This window comes from Cydia pomonella, chromosome 14 (assembly GCF_033807575.1).
Source record: "Cydia pomonella isolate Wapato2018A chromosome 14, ilCydPomo1, whole genome shotgun sequence".
Taxonomy (NCBI): domain Eukaryota; kingdom Metazoa; phylum Arthropoda; class Insecta; order Lepidoptera; family Tortricidae; genus Cydia; species Cydia pomonella.
Window position 1 is genome coordinate 11,730,946 of NC_084716.1, and position 20,237 is coordinate 11,751,182.

The following is a 20,237-nucleotide window of genomic DNA, read 5'->3' on the forward strand; positions in this document are numbered from 1 at the left end:
GGGGATATAGATCCACCACGCAGAGGCCCCTTGGAGAGCTTTAATGTGATGTATAACGCCTGCTACAACCCGTTCACAGGCGCAACAATAAACACCCATGAACCGGTCGCAGCAGGCATTAGGTCTATTGTAGAAAAAATTGGCCAACCCCGAGTCATGTAATGCTCGGCATTCAGAGCTCCGTCCGCATGGATCGATATGGTGGGTTAATTGTTATGGTCGTTGTTTGCTTAGTTAGTTGCGTTGTTAGAAAAAAATGATATTGGAAACCTAAATATCATTTTTGAAGATCTATCCATAGATACCCCACACGTATGGGTTTGATCAAAAAATATTTTTTGAGGTTCAGTTCTAAGTATGGGGAACCCCCAAAATTATTGTTTTTTTTATTATTATTGTGTGAAAATCTTAATGTGGTTCATAGAATACAACTACTTACCAAGTTTGAACAGTATAGCTCTTATAGTTTCGGAAAAAAGTGGTTGTGACATAATCGGACAGACAGACGGACATGACGAATCTATAAGGGTTCCGTTTTTTGCCATTTGGCTACGGAACCCTAAAAACGGGTTGGTAAGAATACTATACTATATTCTGGCACAACCACTTTGTCAATAAAAACCGAACAAGAGCATGTCGGGCCATGATCAGAATAGGTTCCCGTAGTTTTCATTTAATGTCTTTCTTAAGCTCTACTTCCACGATTTTTTTCATACTTTTTTTGATCTATGGTTCATAAGCCCTCTCTCTAAGAGGGGACACATTTTTTTTCTTTCGGAGCGATTATCTCCGAATATATTCACTTTATCAAAAAATGTTTGTTGAAGCCCCCTATTAGTTTTGAAAGACCTTTCCAACGATATGCCACACTGTAGGGTTGAAGCAAAAAAAAAAATATCCCCACTTTACGAGTAGGGGAGGTACCCTAAAAAAAAAAATTTAGATTTTATTGTACGAATTTGTCGGCTTTATTGATTTATATATCCATGCCAAATTTCAGCTTTCTAGCACTAACGACCACGGAGCAAAGCCTCGGACAGACATACAGACAGACAGACGGACATGGCGAAACTATAAGGGTTCCTAGTTGACTACGGAACCCTAAAATAGCGACAAATTAAAAAATATATAGGCGCGAAGGGTTGTCTTTCCGTAGAATATTTCGATTTCGCGCTTCTTTCGACTGATAAAATGTTTATACTCGTAAAATGTCATGTCCCTGTAGTTGACTCTGTTCACCCAGCTCAGATCACCCGGGTCAATTAAGTAAACTAAAAATACACTTAGTTCACCTATGATTTTCTTGGGGGTATTAAGTAAACTTTAAGTATATTTGATTCCCCTTTGTTCACCTGAGGTGCACAAAGCTAACAGACAGTAAATTTAATGCACCTGTGACCAATTATGGGTGCATTAAGTATACTTTAATTTACTTTTTGTTTACTATGTTAACAAATTTAATGCATCAGTGACCCATTATGGGATTTATGTGGGTATAAAAAGTACGTTTAGTGTACAATACTGTAAATCTACTGTGGTGTACCTACCTAATTAGTGGTAGTTTCGGAGACAAGAAGACTTCAGCACAGAAGTGCCGCGACAGTATTTCACTTGTGAGATAAATTACCAGTCCCTCTCTAATGAATACCGCTTCAAAAATACGGGTAGTCTATTTCGCGGGCGATATCCTGGCGCGCCACTCCTGTTCTAGGCCGGAAGGTGGGGGAATGGTTATTTTTTACCCATATCTTAAATAACTTCTAAACTATTTATCTTTAATTTATAATGAGATTCTCTTAATGAGTCCTTTCATTCAATATTTTAACACGATATCGTTTGCATAACTTTTTTTTTAATTTTTAAGAGTAATTTATATACGTTTCATGGCCGTCTTTGGGTTACAGACTTAGGTACTTCAATATCTGTACCAAATGTTAACTGTAGTTATTAACTGGTTATAACCCGAAACTATGTATACATAGTTTCGGGACAAATAGGCTACAGCTGGACAGATAGACGTATTTAACCGAGGTACAGAAGCCTAAAAATCGGTCAAATGCCTCTCGGGTGATGGATAGTTTTCGTATCTTCATAAGTGTCGCACGATATCAGAAAGACGGCAGGACCGACCTGGAATAGAACCGCTGCATACAGAACAACATGGAAATCCATGAAAGAGGCATGTCTTCAGCAGTGGACGCATATATTCTGAGAAGAAGAGAGAATTTTAGCGTCGTAAAAGCCTACAAATCTGTGCTTTTAATTCTTTTGAATCTCTACAAAAAATGTTTTCTACTCAACAATAGATGCCGCTACATGTCATAATTGTACTTAAATATTTACATTTAAGAACGACGTTAATGCCGTCGGTCTTACTCCATCATTTTATTAAAACGTATATAGATAAGTTATAAAAAAATTGTCTATGCATGAACAAAAATAGAGTTGTCACCTTCTATCAAAAATGACATTTTCAATCATTAGTGAACAATTTGCTAATACAGTCATGATATTTTGAATGTATAAATGAAAAAAATTAAATACCCAACCACGACTTCGTAAACATTGTGCCATTTATATTATAACTATAATAATAATCTTGAAACGCTGTGGCTACGTTCAAGAAGTCTAGCTAAAAATTCCGTCACTCTTCCCATCATCCCTGAGAATGTTGGGCTATATTGAAATTAGTTGATGTAGAACTAGCATGTTGACGCTGACAATAAGAGACCGACTGAGAATATCGTTGAGCACGGCGTGCCTGTTGTGTTCAAAGGCGTCGTGGCGAGAACCTCGGGTGGTCGATCACGTCGGCGTCGACATCATTACCGCAGTGGCACCGAGTCGCAGGCAGATTGCAAAGCACTAAGTGTGATATTCGAAGAGAGTTTCAGTGTGTACAGACGGAAGGGCGTGTAACCAGACAGCAGATTCCTTGCTGCTAAGCGTCTGGCGTATGCAAAACCTGTGCTGCGTGATATAAATGTCGGAGAACGGCTGAATTGTGCCATCAATCGCTTTTAACAAGTGTATAATCACGCTATCTTTTACAAATAGAGCAAAATCAATCTTCAGACGAAAAGAAGCGGGAGAAGATGGCGTTAGTGGTGGTTCTTGGGATCAAATCAAACCCACTGGTTTGCTTAGGCTAAGTAATGTAACGTGTACTATGATTTTGTAATCAGTATTGTCCAGGAAAGACTGTGAGTTGAATATCGTTTTTCATTGAAAGCCCTCGTCATACACGATTGAAGGTTCTGATGTACTGTCTCTAGTATTTTGTAGTAGTATATACATATTGATTCTTTTACCATAGAACAGTAACCATGAGCCTCTAAATAGAATGGTTTAACTGTTTAACTGCAAATTCTATTCTTTAATAAAATTAAACCTAAAATAAAATTTCAAATGTCCGTACTTATTATGTTTGTTTGAGAGGCAAGGCTGAGCAAGTGTTTTTTTTTTATATATACTTTGTTTTACCCACTTACTTGATATAATGCTAGGTCTCGTAAAAGGCATCGACTGATCAGTACGCGTCAGACACTAGTTTGGATTTAAGTTTTTATTGAAACATTCGTCGCCAGTGGTTTGTTTTAAGTCCAGCGGGATTTTGTTATATATGCTTTTCATTTCTCATTCTCTGGAAGTGGGCCGTTGTTCTAAAAAGTGTACAGAAAATGATAAGTTTCTGCTTTAGAGCACTGTACTTTTTAAGTTCATCTTTTTGTACGATAAGCAATTAAAATTTGGTTTTAAATGGATTTGTCTCTCTCCATTCCATAAATACCGATATTTTTACCGAAATTGTTAATTGAAAGCACGCTACTGAAGTTTATTATTATTATTATTATTTAAACTTTATACCTACCTACCTATTATTTTAGTTTATACCTACTTAGCAGTATTTTGTGAAATGCACAAGTCTTTTAATTTCCTCAAATATGAAATGAAAATTAAAGTGTTTAACTCGGGTGAAAAGCACCAATTCAAATGGGTGCCTTTCATCTCTTGGCTAACAATATACTATTTATAAATTGTATATACAGATGTCAATCACAAGGAAAAAACAGCATATGGTTATTTATTTAATCTATTGAATCGTCTATCGTACTGGTGTGGGACGCAACGTGTGTCGACACCTTTCCACAGTCCCACATTGGGGCAGCCCGCAATCAGGCCGGCGCTGCGGTTGACCAGGCCCAGATGCTCAAGCGCCGCAAATACTCGGCCTTACTCAAAGTCCATGAGTTTGCGCGGCGCTCTCGGTTGAGACTTTTGGTCCCTGGTCAGCCGACATGAAAGCATTTATGAGGGCACTGTCGGCGCGGCTTGTCGACACAACAGGGGACCCCAGGACTGGCGCGTACCTCTCTAAACGTATCTTCCTTGCGATACAGAGAGGTAACGCCGCCAGTTTCATGGGGTCCATGCCGCAGGCAGATTTATTGGACGGGGTGTTCTCTTTGTGATTGGGTTTTTTTATTATTTTGTAGGTAAGTATATTTTTATTTTTCCTTTGTTATTTTCTACACTTAGTTTCAACTTTAGTATTATTTATTTTTTTATTTAGGTTTTACGTTTTTATTGATTACAAAACTCTAGCATCATAGAAATAATATTACGACATTATAAACGCGCTGCAAGGCTAAATTAGCTTTTTCATTTACGCTTTACATCCCCTTCGGCCGCGTATGTAACCGGAGTTTTGTAACCAGTTACCTAAGAAGAAAAAATGATCCTCATAGGATACTGGTATCCAAGTGATATATTTTTTTCCTTTCACGTAACCGAGTTACAACCTAGGAAAACTTCCTAATGATTACGAGTAAGTAAGTACTTTATATTCCTCGCAGGTAACTGCTTGAAAGATAGGTATGGTATTATCAACCTCTTTTGATATCATGCACTCAACATTCTTTATATAACTGACGTTTTCATAACACCTAGCACGGTACTGCTACAACCTGAACGCACAAACTGAGACAGAATAGTATAGTACTGTTCTGTCTCAGCTTGTGCTGCCTACTATTCTGCCCCGCTGCTCTGCCCTCGTGTGAAACGGGCATAACTTTGCAACTCAAATATCATGAACTAAGCGTAATACGTTCTGTTGCCCTGGTACTTTTCACTCTTTTCTCACCACGATATTCGTCACTTATTCCAGATGTCTTCAATTACAAAAAAAATAATATGGTATAGGTCCTCGGTAAAGCATGGGTCCGGATGACTCATGGTTTCATAAGAGTATTATTTATTCCTTACTGGATACTAGTTACGAACAATCATACAGGTATCAGTAAAGGTAAAAATCCTATTACTTGGATACCAGTATCCTACGAGGATCATTTTTTATTTTTATGTAACTGGTTACAAAACTCCGGTTACATACGCGGCCGAAGGGTTTATTTACATCATAAACAAAAACCTCTTTGACATGCCAAGGTCCCGGGCGCAAGCAAGCTAATGTATACCTAACTTGTAAGTGTCAAGTTTATTTTGACAGTGTCTTATGACAGACGTTTTTAGTTGTCCCTGGCGATGTGGGGCTGTGGGCACGACTACAGTCAGAACAAGACAAGTCTGCAACGATTTTGATAGCACACGCAGAGCAAGTGTTATTTTTCTACGTCATAATTTCATAGATGTTTGACGTGCCCCTCCCCCGCAAAAATCAGTAGACTGTAGCAGGCTTGTTTTGTACAGAAAATTCTCCAATTGTCAAATCCTCCAAGGTTAAAATCGACAATCTAGTCCAAACATCTTAGAAAGGCGTCATCATAGTCTATGAATAAAGCACTAAAAAATAAAAGTGACATTTGTCATTTTATATCGGGTGTCATTTAAAATCATAAATTTATTTACAGAAAATAATTCTAAAAGAAAATCTACCAAACAAATTTACAATAAAAACCATAAATTCCCAAGATTTGATCAGTGTTCCGTCCTATTGACAAGGTTAGTTGACTTTTATTCTACTAAGATTGCATGCGTTTGCTGCTGTTGACTATAAGTATAGCGGACTTGCAGACCTGCGATAATTATCATTGTATTTCCAACTGACTTTTAAAAGGAGGAGGCTCTCCATCCGGCTGATTTTATTTAACGAGATAACGACAAACCCAAAAAGATAGAGTTATGATTTTAGCAGTTTTTGTGTGCATGTCTTTGATGTGTCTAAAGAATAAATTACTCTTGGTGAATTGGAGCTGCTCCTAAAAAACATTACACCGTCAATGTTAACTTATAAGTATTATGATGATAGCTTTATAGTCGTTCGTAAGATATTAGCATGCTGGTATAACCTGTAAAGTACTAATAGCAGAATAAGCAACCAATTGCCACCTACCACGTAAAAACACTATACTTATTCTTTACAAATAAATACTGTAGTTAGGTAGATACTTTGTTAATTATATTCCATATCTGATCATTAGATTTATTTGTTGAAATTTGTTGAAAAAGAGGACCTGTTCTAGTGCTCATTAAGATCGTATAATGATCAACGGAACTCCATAATAAACCAATTTACCTATCCTAGTCATGTTTGGAACAATTGAAATAAGATGCACAAGTATATGTGAGTAATAAATGATTTCAAAGGTATTTTCACTACTCTTAAGTTATTATTATTATTATACTCGTTGTATTCCGAGGTTATAAGCATTATTTGTTATAAGTTAACTGTAGTCGAGCACGACGTTCTAATATTTAGAATTAATGGTTTCGTAGCCAAAATGGCAATAAAGATCCATCCGTCCGTCCGTCCGCCCGTTCGTCCGTCCGTCCGTCCGTTCGTTCGTCGGCCGTCCGTCCGTCCGTCCGTTCGTTCGTCGGCCGTCCGTCCGTTCCCAGCTGTCCGTCCTTTGTCTGTCCGTCCGTCCGTCCGTCTGTCTGTCTGTTTGTCTATTTGTATGTTAGAGCCATTAGACTAGGAGTGTATATAGGTATAATAATGATAATGACATTTAGGATGTAGGTAGTAAAAACGTATAAGCTACTCTTTTTTACAGAGGCAACCAGGCGTACGGCCCGGCCCGTCCGATAGTTTAGTTTAGTTTATTCATATCACATACTTACAGGTTTCATTTTATTAAGTTAGCTTAACCGTTATAAAACGATTGTTTAGATACTTATGCAAAGTAAGTTCCAGAAGAAGAAAATGAAAAATGAATTACTAGTTTTGAATTTTGACAAAGTATTTATATAAGCACCAGGTTTTAGTAATGTTACAGCAAGTCGGCAATCTACGACGGTCGCTTAGCTTACGAGTAGTTGCTGGTGATTCTACCCACAAAACTGCAAATCCCGGGTTCGATTCCCGATAAGGGCATTTATTAGCATGATGAACACGGATATCTTTATTTGTTTATGTAAGCCCATACAAGCTTTTATTTAACTTGCTCTGTTAGTATGTAAGTTTGTTAGTTAGGGTGGGTCAAATCTTGGAAACTAAAATTGACCCACTTCCCGATTCCCGATTAAGCTGAAGATTTGCATACATAATAACATATAAGTCGGGTGACAATGCAATATTATGGTACCATCGAGCTGATCTGATGACGGATACAGGAGGTGGCCATAGAAACTCTGTGATGAAACAACGGAACTATATTGTGTTTGGGGTTTTTAGAATTATCTCGATGAGTATTTAGTTACCTATGGTAAGAAAAGTACAGTCAGCGACAAAGGTTTGTACCCAAAAAAGATAAAAACTTTTTTTTTTGGCAAAAACTTACCTATTTATAAAACAGTTTCGTTACTTATATACTGACAGACAACACATACAGCTTAATAAATCGTTGAAGTTAAAACTATGAAATTTAAAACATTACATATATAGTACAAATGATGTAGAGGTGCCCTAAGGTAGGATTTTCTGAAATTTAACCCTTAAGGGGTAAGAAGGGGCTTAAAGTTATTTAAGTTATCTTTAATTATGTGAGTGTATTTTTCAGTTAAAATATAAGTGATTGTGACTGATAATGTTTTTTTATTTTCATAACTGCAAATCTGCTTTCAACTGGCCTGGATATACAAGGAGACAAATCATGAATGGACCAGAGCAACTATGTTGAGCTACCTTCTTATAATAATTAAGAAGTGGAGGGCGATCCTTATTTTAACAGTCGGAAACTTATGCCTGACGAAACCGAGACGTTATATAAAATGCATTTATGGTAAGATATTGTGTATACATAGAAATGTATATTCCCAATTATTTCCAAATCAGTTCTACTGATCTAGTTGCAGTTATATGTAAAGCATTTGTGATACACCAGCGATGGTTATTAGATGGTTTTGAGGTGACATTGTTATAATTGTCGATTTTTTAAAATTTAAACTTAAACTTCTTAAAGACTACACATGCGCAGGCATGTATGTTCGTAACAAGTAAGTCAAAGATATGTAAGCCTATATCTTCTTTAAGTAATTTAAGATCATATGAATTTATCCTCGAAAAGTCTAGATTTTCTCATTATGAAAACGCTACCCACTGAGTGATTAACCTTGATACTTTTTTATTTGTTTTGAAATTCGACCAACATTTGTAATAGTGTCATATGATTAAATAAATGAATAAATTACAAATATACTGATATCCCAAGAAACAGAAAAAAGAATCGCATAATATTGCCGAGTTATGTCTGTGGGTTAGCTTAGAGAAGAACCACTAATTACGAGTACATACTCGTATTACCAATACTCTGTCTATGAAGTAGGCGAGCCTGGCTTCGAATCCTCGTACGGGAATTTAATTGATATGTTTTTTGCAAATACCTTGGTAACCTTTTTGTTACGATGTGAGAACTGTTACCTAAAACTAATGTAAGTACTTTTGTCAAGGTAGAGAACTATAGTACAATGGCTACAAATATACATAAATAGTTGGTACCAAATATGAGTCGTGCGTAACAGAAATAAAATATTTTTTATGTCATATTCCCCTATAGGTACTAGGAAACTTTAATGTGTAACTCATCATCCCTTAATGTGTGTTTTTTTTTGCATTGCTTAGACGAAAAGCTCTTCATTAGTTTGGCTACGGCGGTGATCAGGTGTAATCGGAGCGATGTTGTCAAATTGAAACGGAGATAATTTATAATTATATTGGTGACAATATTGGCTTGTTTTTATTTTGTAAGTAGGTGTGTAGTTTTAACCTAAATACTTATTTAAATAATCTTCAGAGTGGTACTGTCAGCATCTATCATAGTGGATAAAACAACGCGCCAAAAGTATCTGCCACCATCGAACACTTTTCCAATATATCTGTACAGTTCGCGTTACAAAGTATTTTGTCGCAGTTGATTTTTTAGGGTTCCGTACCCAAAGGGTAAAGCGGGACCCTATTACTTAGACTCCGCTGTCCGGCCGTCCGTCCGTCTGTTCGTCCGTCCGTCCGTCTGTCCGTCCGTCCGCCCGTCTGTCCGTTCGTCCGTCCGTCCATCTGTGCGTCCTTTCGTCCGCCCGTCCGTCTGTTCGTCTGTCCGTCCGTCTGTCCGTCTGTCCGTCCGTGCGTCTGTCTGTCTGTCCGTCCGTCCGTCTGTCACCAGGCTGTATCTCATGAACCGTGATAGTGAGAAAGTTGAAATTTGCACAGATAATGTATTTCTGTTGCCGCTATAGCAACATATACCTACTAAAAAACAAAATTAAATAAATATTTAAGGGGCCTCCCATACAACAAACATATTTTTTTGCCGTTTTATAGATAATTGTACGGAACCCTTCGTAGAGTCCAACCCGCACTTGGCCGGTTTTTTGTGTATAGAGACGTATCTCTTTAGGTTAAGTTATATGTAAAGCATTTGTGATACACCAGCGATGGTTCTTAGATGGTTGTGAGGTGACATTGTTGTAATTATCACTGTTTTTTTTTTTAAATTTATACTTATAGTACTTAGTATTAGCTTCTTAAAGACTACACATGCGTAGGCATGTATGTCCAATGTGTGTATGAATGTATATAGAATGATAGCTACTTTTGATGCTGACTATACGTATAAGTAGCGGCTGTAGAGTTCGGAACATTTGACTAGGTATATCTAATAAGTGTAATGTTAAATGTAAATCCCTACTAATATTATAAATGCGATTAGTATCTAACTCTGATTCAAATGAAGTTCAATTCAGGGAGTCCTCGGAGATAGGATGTAGGTTAGTTTTATCCTGAAATCCTGTCTACAGGAGATGAGAAGGGAATATTGGATCGCGTACGCAATACATATTTTTAACTAACTACCTCTTAGCCAATTTGAAACATTGCAAAAAAAAACCCTTTCATTATAATAAGTACCTAATTATGTTACTAATAAATAAATAAATAAATAAATAAATATTATAGGACATTATTACACAAATTGACTAAGTCCCTCAGTAAGCTTAATAAGGCTTGTGTTGTAGGTACCTAGGCTTGTGTTGTAGGTACTAATTAAGCCTTATTTATATCTATTGATTTTGTATCATAATGTAAAGCGAAGTATTTGCCGTGCACGTAGGTATGTACGAGTATGGAATCATATCGTTAAGTATGTATGTGTGTTCGTATATTACATGTGACGAAGATGTTGATATTTGTAAGAAGGATCCCTACAAACTACTTTAAACTGAGAAGTAGGCGGTCCCAGGTTCGAATCCTGGTAAGAAAATATAGATGCTACAATCCACTTACTGCACCAGTTAGCAGAATTGAAACTAAGATAACTGTTTGTAGCCTTTTGGATAGAAACCCTGGCTAAGAAAAAAGCGACTCTGGGTTCGAATCCTTGTTAGAAAACTAATTTATATGTGGAGACTTGAGAGGTTTTTATTGGACGTACTTTCGCCACTCTTAGAAATTAAATAAACTTCCTAAATTTAATCAGTGTGAATAAAAAAGTATACATAATATATACTGAATAGGCATTCTTCGCAAACTGAATAGAATTGACCAGAATAGGTTTTTTTACTGATCATGTAAACTTGACAAAGTTATCTTATTAAACACGTCCATATGTTGCTTATGCATGTATGTATGTAGTTGCGCTTTTGATTTAACTCCCGTCTTCCATTACGATGGTACAAAATACAAACGGTAAGCTTTACATAATATGGATACCCGTTATCAAAATTCTAAATAGCCCCACAAGTGGGTTGGTCTAATAGCATTTTGCGAGTCGCATTCCAAGTTACAGTGGTATATAGGTATACAAGGAAACAATACCAAAGGTATTAGATGTAAAAAATATATATTAGGGCATTACCTTACAACTTCCTAAAGTGGAGATGAGTTTGTTCTTGTCGATCACACGGTCTCAAGTATCATTGTGCAGGTAATCCATTTCCCGCCCAGGAGCCTAAAGTATAATTGAGTGCTAGTCAAAGTTTAGAACTCAGAATTAAAAAAGGTTTCTTTCTCTCGAAAAGGCGTCGCCATTGTTTAATATCTATTTCATTTTGTTTATTTTTTTACGATAATCTACACACTTCTACCATTCTTACTATATATATTATAAATATTATAAATGCGATAATAACTCATATCACTCGTCTTGCTTATGGAAAAAATCCAGAAAGCGTTTCTGCGATTATTATATAAAAAGGTTTACGGGTATTACCCATATTTGTACCCATCAAAGTTCCTGCTTGGCGTTTTAGGGTTTAATTCTTTAGAGGTGAGACGTAACTACGGGCTATTGACTACTGTATGTAACGTCTTACGGTGGAACTCAGACTGGCCTGAACTGGTTGCACAGCTCGTACGCCTGTTCGTTCCATCTGTGGCTAAGGCCCAATTTAATTTCCGACCACGAATTCGTCACCTATTAGCGGTGCCTAAAACACGCACTATGTCCCATGGCAAATCACCACTTGTCCGCGCTCTACAATATATCGCGCTCCTCGCATCAGCACCGGAATGTAATGTATTTGCAAGTAGTAGGATGGATATGTGTAAAGAATGTATGAAGTTCTGTGAGACGATGGATAAGCGAGAATCTTCTGTTTTTTATTTGTTTTTCTTTCTTAACTTTGTTCTCTTTTTCCTTTCTAGACTGTATCATGTACCTAGTTTGTATACATACTGTCTATTAAAAATTTCACAGTGTATTAGTTTGCTGTAATGCTGTGTAAATTTTTTGAATCAATAAAATAAAAAATAAACTCTGTGTAAAATTTGGTATGGAGATTGTTTCAGAGCCGGGGAAGGACATCAGGATAGTTTCTATGATTCATCATCATTCTACGTCTACGCGTACGAAGTCGAGGGCAGAAACTAGTACTTAAATAAATGTAATATAAATAATATTACTTAATTAAGAGGGTAACATAAATAATAACTAGACTTCGATAGGTACCTAAAACAGTTTTATATTAAATCAGGTTTCGTTGGAGGAAGAGTCAGAATTTTGAGCAACGATGCTATGCGAGAAGTCGCGCAAAACAACGCGAGTTGCGTATCCTGTACTGGAGGCCAAGACCCACGGTGCTGCTGATTTACAAAGTTAGTATATTTTACTCTGCACCCTACCGGCAGATCATTAATAAATTCGAAAGCGAGATAAACAATTGTAATTTACAAGATTCGATAATTAGAGACGCTAGTATTATATCCTAATGGACATTTATCATTTGTAAATATTACTTGTTATATACAATGACCCAAAACTTATATGTACTTGTATGTATATAAACATGATAACTTAAATATATATTGTATAATACTTGCAGTGAAAATTTGTGTAATGATATGCAAACGAAACCAGAGGAATTAAGTGTTCAGCGGAACTGCTCCTGAAAAAAAGATTGCTGTCATAAGGTATGTTTATTAATAAATATGTACATATTGTGGTACCTAATAGGTAATATTACCGTGCTACATCACTCGTTCTCTAATCTCAAAGTCAAATGGACCCCATTCCATGTAGGCAGACATTCATAATAACGTTTATATAAATCAAATGTTTGCGTTCTTAACATTTCATAACATACCAACGAAATTAAACATTATTATTAAACAGAAACGTTTCACATAAGGCAGTAATTTTTCTCTTAAGTAACTTTTTAATTTATTAGATACTTTCTTATTAAGTACTTTATTGTGCAACCAGGACTCTTAGCGTCTAAGACGAAGAGGCAGTCTTAGAATTCGGTTCAACTATATGTACTCGTATGGCGCAAACACATACAATATGTATTTTTATTTTATATTTCATTGAAATAAACGATCCGTTTAATTATATTATGTACTCATAGAGGTAGACATTAATATTTCATACAAAAAAAAGTTGACCAGCTAAAAATTGGGCCCGAAAATGCGAAAAGTTATTTTTTTAAATTATAAATCAAGATGACAGAATATCCAAAAGTATGCCACGGTTTTAAGATGATTGTTATAAAATCAAGAAAAACAAATATAATGTGATGTACTTGTGTACATATTGTAATAAATAAATGATCGTGGAGATTTACTGAAAGTCTTTCCCGAGGGCCTCCGTGACGACACGTTGTGCCCTCCCATTGCGACCAGGCCCACATATATCGACAAGGAGCCGTTTTGCCTTGTGGTACGTAATTACTGATATTTGAATGAATTTGGACTTATTGTGTTTTACGCTGTTGAATTTCGGTAAAGGTCAATGTCGGGAAGTCCGTCTATAAGAGAAGACAGTCTGACAAGCTCTTTCGTCGCTTTTAACTCCCTTTAATTTTACACTCACTGAAGCGATCAGGTCTAGCGAGTAGCAGTCTAAAATGATCGCCGACTGCGTTGAGTTTTGCGCATGCCACAGACTGTATTTTTCAGTTTATAATTTATATTATACTACTTACTATGTCGACTTACTACTGTGACTACTTAATAAAAAAAAACACAAATCAAAATATTTAATAATATGATTTGATTTGTTCCCAAAGTTGTAGGTATTATGACTGTGTGTTACTTTATTTTATGTAGGTACGTATTGTATGTGTTTGTGTACATACTAAATATATGGTGTACCGAACTATTTGGCTACTTTGACTGCTACGAAGTATTTGACGCTGACTGTACATGGTTGAAAATAAATAATTTGAAATTAAAATATTTAGAGAGCACTAAATTTGAAACGCTTGTTTCATGTATAAAAAATAAATTAAGTAGGGTGACTGCTATAGTTATTGGCCACTACATGGGAATTGGCCACTCATAACAATAAGACTTCAATTGGCTTCTTTCTTCCTGATTTGTTAGGAGTGGCCAATAACTATAGCAGTCACCCTAGGTAAGCGTAACCAAAACTAAAACGCACAATTTCTTTTTCAGAGATGCGGGTATCTACTTTCAATATGTGTGACCAGCCTATAAGATCGAACCTGAAGCAAACAAGACAATTTACCCTTAAATGTATTAGTATAAGTTTGCCTATTTATTATTAATTCTCCATATTGCCTAATAAAACAACTATATTGTGCATTAGAAGACAGTATCATCCGGACATGGTATATCAGAATGTTACGTTCTGTGGATATACTCTGTTCTAATGCACAGACATTTTTATTGTGTGATTAATTCATGGGATCCATAAATTGAGACTATGACGATTGCCCATGGTATGTGTTTAGTAGTAGTAGTAAGAAAAGCATTCCTTTTTACCAATTTGAGAAAGGCCCTTTTTTCTTGTATCGTCGTCATATATATTATGTCAACCTTAAACTTGTATGTAGTATTAAAGTCACTTCTAGGGTACTTTTGAAGGTTTAATTCTACTTACTTACATATATGACATGACAATAGGGTTAGTGGAAGAAATAAGATGTAGACGAGTGCATGCTATAATAGCGTAAATTAAGTATCTATAAGTATTACTCCTTCAGTATTAGACCTATATAGATGAGCCTTTCAGCTTTTTTTGGACAACATTTGTAACACTTGATGAGGTTATTGTACATTTTTTTTTCCTTTGCTACTATCTACTCAGGTTGCATTTTTTGTGATCCAAGCTTGCCTTTTGGAGTGAAATATAATGGCGAAAAGATGAATGTAAATATTGTTGTCCATTGATAACGTTCTCTGCAGATTTTGACGGCGAAATTAATAACACTGTCAATAACTATATACTTATTTTATTATTCATATTTTAAAGGGACTCTTATTATAAAAGTATGATACAAATTTCGGATCGGCAATCCAGAGGTGTGGGTTCGAGTCCCACGATGGCCACAGTTCATCATCACAGTTAATTTATTACATTGTGATTGACATCTGTATATACAATTCATAAAGTATACCATTTTAATATTTGCTGCCCACCTTATTAAATTTTAGAGAAGAAGAAACAATATACGAGAAGTTCTGTACTAAGTGCATAAATACCAACATAATGACAATATTGTGTAATAATTCTGTCTATTTTTGTTAAGTACCTACGTTATAATGTATAGTTTTTATTTTATTTATTGATTAATTAGTCACCTTAGGATGTCGTTATAGGTACTTGCTAAGCTATAGGTTTAGCTTGTAAGACTCCAGTAACATCATTATTAAGATGTAACTCGTTTGTAACTACAGGATCTACAATAGCGTCTTATAAGGGTGAAGTATTATTTTCTTTTCCGATATAAGGAGCTCTAAAAGACTTTTTTACGCCTGTTTAGACCCAGAAAACGCAAATAGCAGCTGCTTATTGCGTGTATGGATGTTAAGGTTGTACGATTCACTTTAAGCTGTAACACTAACTTCTTACAAGTAGCATGCATTATAGCGACCAATACAGCTACCTGTGGCTCGGTGAACCTCTTAAACACTTTTATGTCAACTGTACCTGTAGGCTAAGACTACGAGTATGTAGCTATTCTAGAGCTGTTTTATGTCTATATTAGGTTCGGCTTTTCGTCCGTCTGTCTCTCTCTCTCTCTCTCTCTCTCTCTCTATCTCTATCTCTATCTCTCTCTCTCAGTTACCACTTCACGCTTAAACCGCTTTAGATAAAATTTGTTCTGGAGGTAGTTTGAGGCCCGAGGAAGATAATAGGATAGTTTTTATCAATCATCATCATCATCCCACGCAGACGAAGTCGCAGGTAGAAGATGGTTAACTATAATAATGGATTGGATAACAATGCGTACGGTTACAGATAACTTCTTGATACGTTTTTGGTGACCGTAAAAAATAATAGCAGCATGCAGAGGCCTTGGAAATTGCACTTAAAATGTAATACTTATATAAGCTGTATATAATGTAAATACGAGTATATCGATCACTTATAGACAGGAAGGAAACTTATTGTAAGGAAATGTGATGCAGTCGGCGAGACAATACAAAGTCGTATAGATAATAATATAATATATTAATGTAAAAGGCTGAAAGAGAATAGGTAAACTGATTATGTAATTGATGATTCGACCAAGAAGAAAATGAATGACTGAGATGTCTAGTAACCGAAGTCTGAAAGCGATACTAAGGGCCAGTCGCACCAACCGCAATTAGCGGACTGATTAACGTCACTCACCGGTGACATGAAATTTCCTAAAAAATAAATTTAAGTAGTGAAAGCTTTAACTGTGACAAATGGTCTGTGTACGTGAGATATGCAAACGGATGACAAACTGCTATAATAGTACGGGCACGTCTGAAAATATCGATACAAAAAAAGTGCCAAAAATATGTGTACACGACTTTATTGCCCATATATTAAGGTGGTGTATATTTCAGACGTACGTTACTGTACGCCCCTATTATTAGAGTGGAACCAAGGGCAAGATTTTTAAACTCTTTTTTTATTTAGTTTACATAGTAGCGTTACAAAATCGTTTATATAAGGTATAATTATGGTAAAAGGGAATGCACTATTATATTTCTAAAGTCGTCGTTACTAGTCGTGCCCACAGCGGCGTGGCGCGGTGGGCACGACGAGCGACGACGCATTTAGGTGTTATTGGCGTTCAAAGGGTTAAAAAAATCAGTATGAAGTGCCTACCGCGAAAATCAAAATTTTGCTATCCGTCTATCACTCTTGCATAAACGAGCGATACAATGGCGGATAGAGAAATTTCGATTTTCGCGGTAGACCTCGATGGTCTACCGTGAAAATCGTTTTTGGTGACCATAAACAACGCATTAATCAACAAAGCCGTAATATTAACCCCCTTAGTACATTAACCTTACGTCTATGGACGGTAGAGAACTCCATACTTACGTCCGAAGTACGTATCGGGTCTACGTTGGTCAATTTAGATATACTAATAGTCGCGTGTCACCATGAGGTATACGGCCGTTTCCGATTAGCGTTTTATACAAGCGTACGTGTACGCGCGTGTAAGCTGGTATAGACTAAATGTAGGTAAAAGTAACGCGCGCGTATGCCCGTAAAAAGCAAATGCAGGGAAATGTAACGCGCGTATAAGCTCGTATCGCTGTAAGGGCCGTATACGCTAGGCTGAAACCGCTCATAACGAAGCGGCCGAAGTGCACAAAAAAATCGAAACATGCACTCTAACGCCTTGACAATAGAGGCATGTTCAGATATTTGTGAGTATCTTGGCCGCTCCAATATATATAATGGCGACTACATATTACCAAAGAGCAAATTTTGTAGCCACAGTAAAGTTACTGCCATCTTTCGACATATGATTAAAACTTTTGGAACGCACGAATAAAAAGTGGCAACATCATACCAAGCATCGGCTAAAGGTTGTGGCGCCATCGCTCGAAACGATACCGCCATGCATTTGGCTTTTGATCTATTAGATTTATTCATTAACAAATTTAACATATATCAGTGAAAGAATAATGATCAAAGTCAAATGGCGTTCTAAAAGTTTTAATCATGTGTCGGAAAATGGCAGTAATTTATCGTGGTTACAAAGTTTTTTTTTTAGAATCCACCTCTATTTCAAATTCTCTTTAATACCCATACATTAACCCTTTGAATGCTTTATGTCATAAACACAACATCAGTCAAACACCAAAATCCCGGGCGCAAGGGGGCCAATGTAAACCTTAGGTATTCGAAAGTGTGAAGGTTACTTTGACAGCGTCTGCCAGAACACCTATAGGTGTCCTTGGCCCTGTGGGTACGACAAGTAACGACGATTGTAGGTATTTTTGGCGTTCAGAATGTTAATCTGTACTGCATATCTCGTTTTCGCTCATCCTAACCTATCACCCATCCTGCGTCCATAGACGGTAGAGAAAGGACGAAAATCTCTTATGACAGAACTATTGCAAAAGTAACCAGCTTTCAGCTTTAACCTTTTGAACGCCAAGAGCCACTAAAGTGGTCGTGTGCTGTCGTGCCTACCACGCCAACGACCACTAAAGAGGTCATGGCAGACGCTGTCAAAGCAATTTTACTGTTGACAGATAAGGTTTAAATTCGTTTCTCAATAGTTGACATATTGGCGTGTATGCCACATTTTGATGAGAGGGAGAAAGCGTTGAAAAGGTTAACCCTTTGCCAGGCTAAGGAATATTATTTCACACATGCGGCTCTTCAAACATGTGTTCTATTTTCGATGAGTAAGACTGACATTCGATTGTCATTTTTGAACTGTCAGCCTGGTAAAGGGTTAAATAATAGTTCCTAATCTCTCCGGTGGCGCTAGGTAGGCTCATGGATATTACATGAATCATATACGTATAATAACATAGAGATGAAATGGGGAGGGGCAGCAAATAACCCGACCAAATTACGACGAGCCTACCTAGCGCCACTGGAGAGATTATTAGGAACTATAATTTAACCTTTTGTACCTAACCCTTACTTGAAAAAAAGTTTACTTTGACAGCGTACGTCATGACACCTATAGTTGCCTTGGCGCTGTGGACTAGATAACGACGCTTTTATTTTATTTTCTTGGCGTTCAAAGGGTTAAAGCTGAAAGCTGGTCACTTTTGCAATAGTTCTGCCATAAGAGATTGTCGTCCTTTCTGTACCGTCCATACTTTAGATTGACCTATGTTAGCCCAATTTGACATTGCAAATGTCAAGCAGAATTAGCTTTATCCGACACGACAGTGTGTACACCAACCATACAAATGGCGACAGCACACGAAAACTGATTGCATTCACACTGCGACAGAGTTAAGCGCCACCATAGCGTTATATTCCTATAAAAATGTGGTGTTTACCTAGTGGCGCTAGCACACTTTGGAGGGGAAGGACATTATTGTAATATTTATAACACAAACGTTATGATTTTTTTCTAATGTCAAGCAAATGTTAGTCCAATTTATATACGTTAAATAAAGTATCTGAATGATATTTGAATGTTTTATTAACTAAAGAGGTTTTAGTGAGGTATTAGTAAGGAATTATAGGAAGCCCGGCAATCCATCGTAGCTATTAAATTTGTAAAGTCCAGCGGTGGCAGCATGGTTGCATTTTTATCATTTGTCACTATGCCTGTCACTTTCGCACTTACATACCTATTAGAACGTGACAGGCGATAAAAATGCGACCGTGCTTAGCCCGCTGCTATCACTTTACTATGAGCAATCACCGTACAACGTCATGCTTTACGAGCACATTTTTATATGGTGAAATCTTTATATAAATTTGATCGTTCAACCTTGACGCTGGCAAAATTGTCCCATTTTACAAATGCCATTATTTAAAAATACTGGATTGAATTGCTATATGCGTGACAGGGAGCGAGGGACAGAATATAAGCATTACGACGAAATTAAAAACAAGTTTTTACTTTGCCGTCAACATACTCGAAAACGACCTACGTAATTTAGTCGTATTTAACAATGTAACCTCCTTGCTGAGTCCTTTAGATACTTTTTTCGAGCGTGTAAAGTTATCATGTGGAGCCAACATTATTGACAGATATACCTATGGTTAGTTCGGCTACTCGCCACCTTACAGTTTGAGTTCTTCTATCGCATACGAGATGTCACTAGCTAAAGTGGACACAAAGCTTAAACATTTCATTTGGAATTTTTATAAACCTTTCCTAGGTTTGTAAATTACTTATTATTCAGAAAACTTGCAGTCTCACTGATATTTCTGTACAGTATTAAGGAACCATAGACTGGAATCGTTTTTGTGCCTAGTATTACACGTTTTTTTTTCAGTTTTGTTTCAGTAATTTCAGAAACTACTTACTGGCTCATTTTGTGGTACGTGGTAGGTACTTACCTAACGCTAGGCCATCAATGCTCTCTTTGTAATTCCTTCGTTTTGAATATATCAATGAGCATGCTATGGCCGTTTCATTGAAACAATTATACACTGCATTCATTCTCCTGGTAATATTATAAGAGTTATAAG

The 20,237-nt window shown here is 36.6% G+C and overlaps 2 long non-coding RNA genes across 3 annotated transcripts; both read left to right on the plus strand.

Moving 5' to 3' along the window:
• The first annotated feature begins 1,211 nt into the window (after positions 1 to 1,211).
• On the plus strand, positions 1,212 to 4,534 carry LOC133524961 (uncharacterized). Its single transcript, XR_009800494.1, has 2 exons — positions 1,212 to 3,254; positions 3,563 to 4,534. It is a non-coding gene; the product is annotated as an uncharacterized LOC133524961 (long non-coding RNA).
• Positions 4,535 to 4,635: 101 nt separating this feature from the next.
• LOC133524960 (uncharacterized) lies at positions 4,636 to 19,223 on the plus strand. Of its 2 annotated transcripts, XR_009800493.1 has the most exons (4): positions 4,636 to 5,958; positions 8,042 to 12,484; positions 12,712 to 12,799; positions 14,285 to 19,223. It is a non-coding gene; the product is annotated as an uncharacterized LOC133524960 (long non-coding RNA). The 2 variants fall into 2 exon arrangements; XR_009800492.1 differs by having other exon boundaries at positions 4,636 to 12,484.
• Positions 19,224 to 20,237: the final 1,014 nt, after the last annotated feature.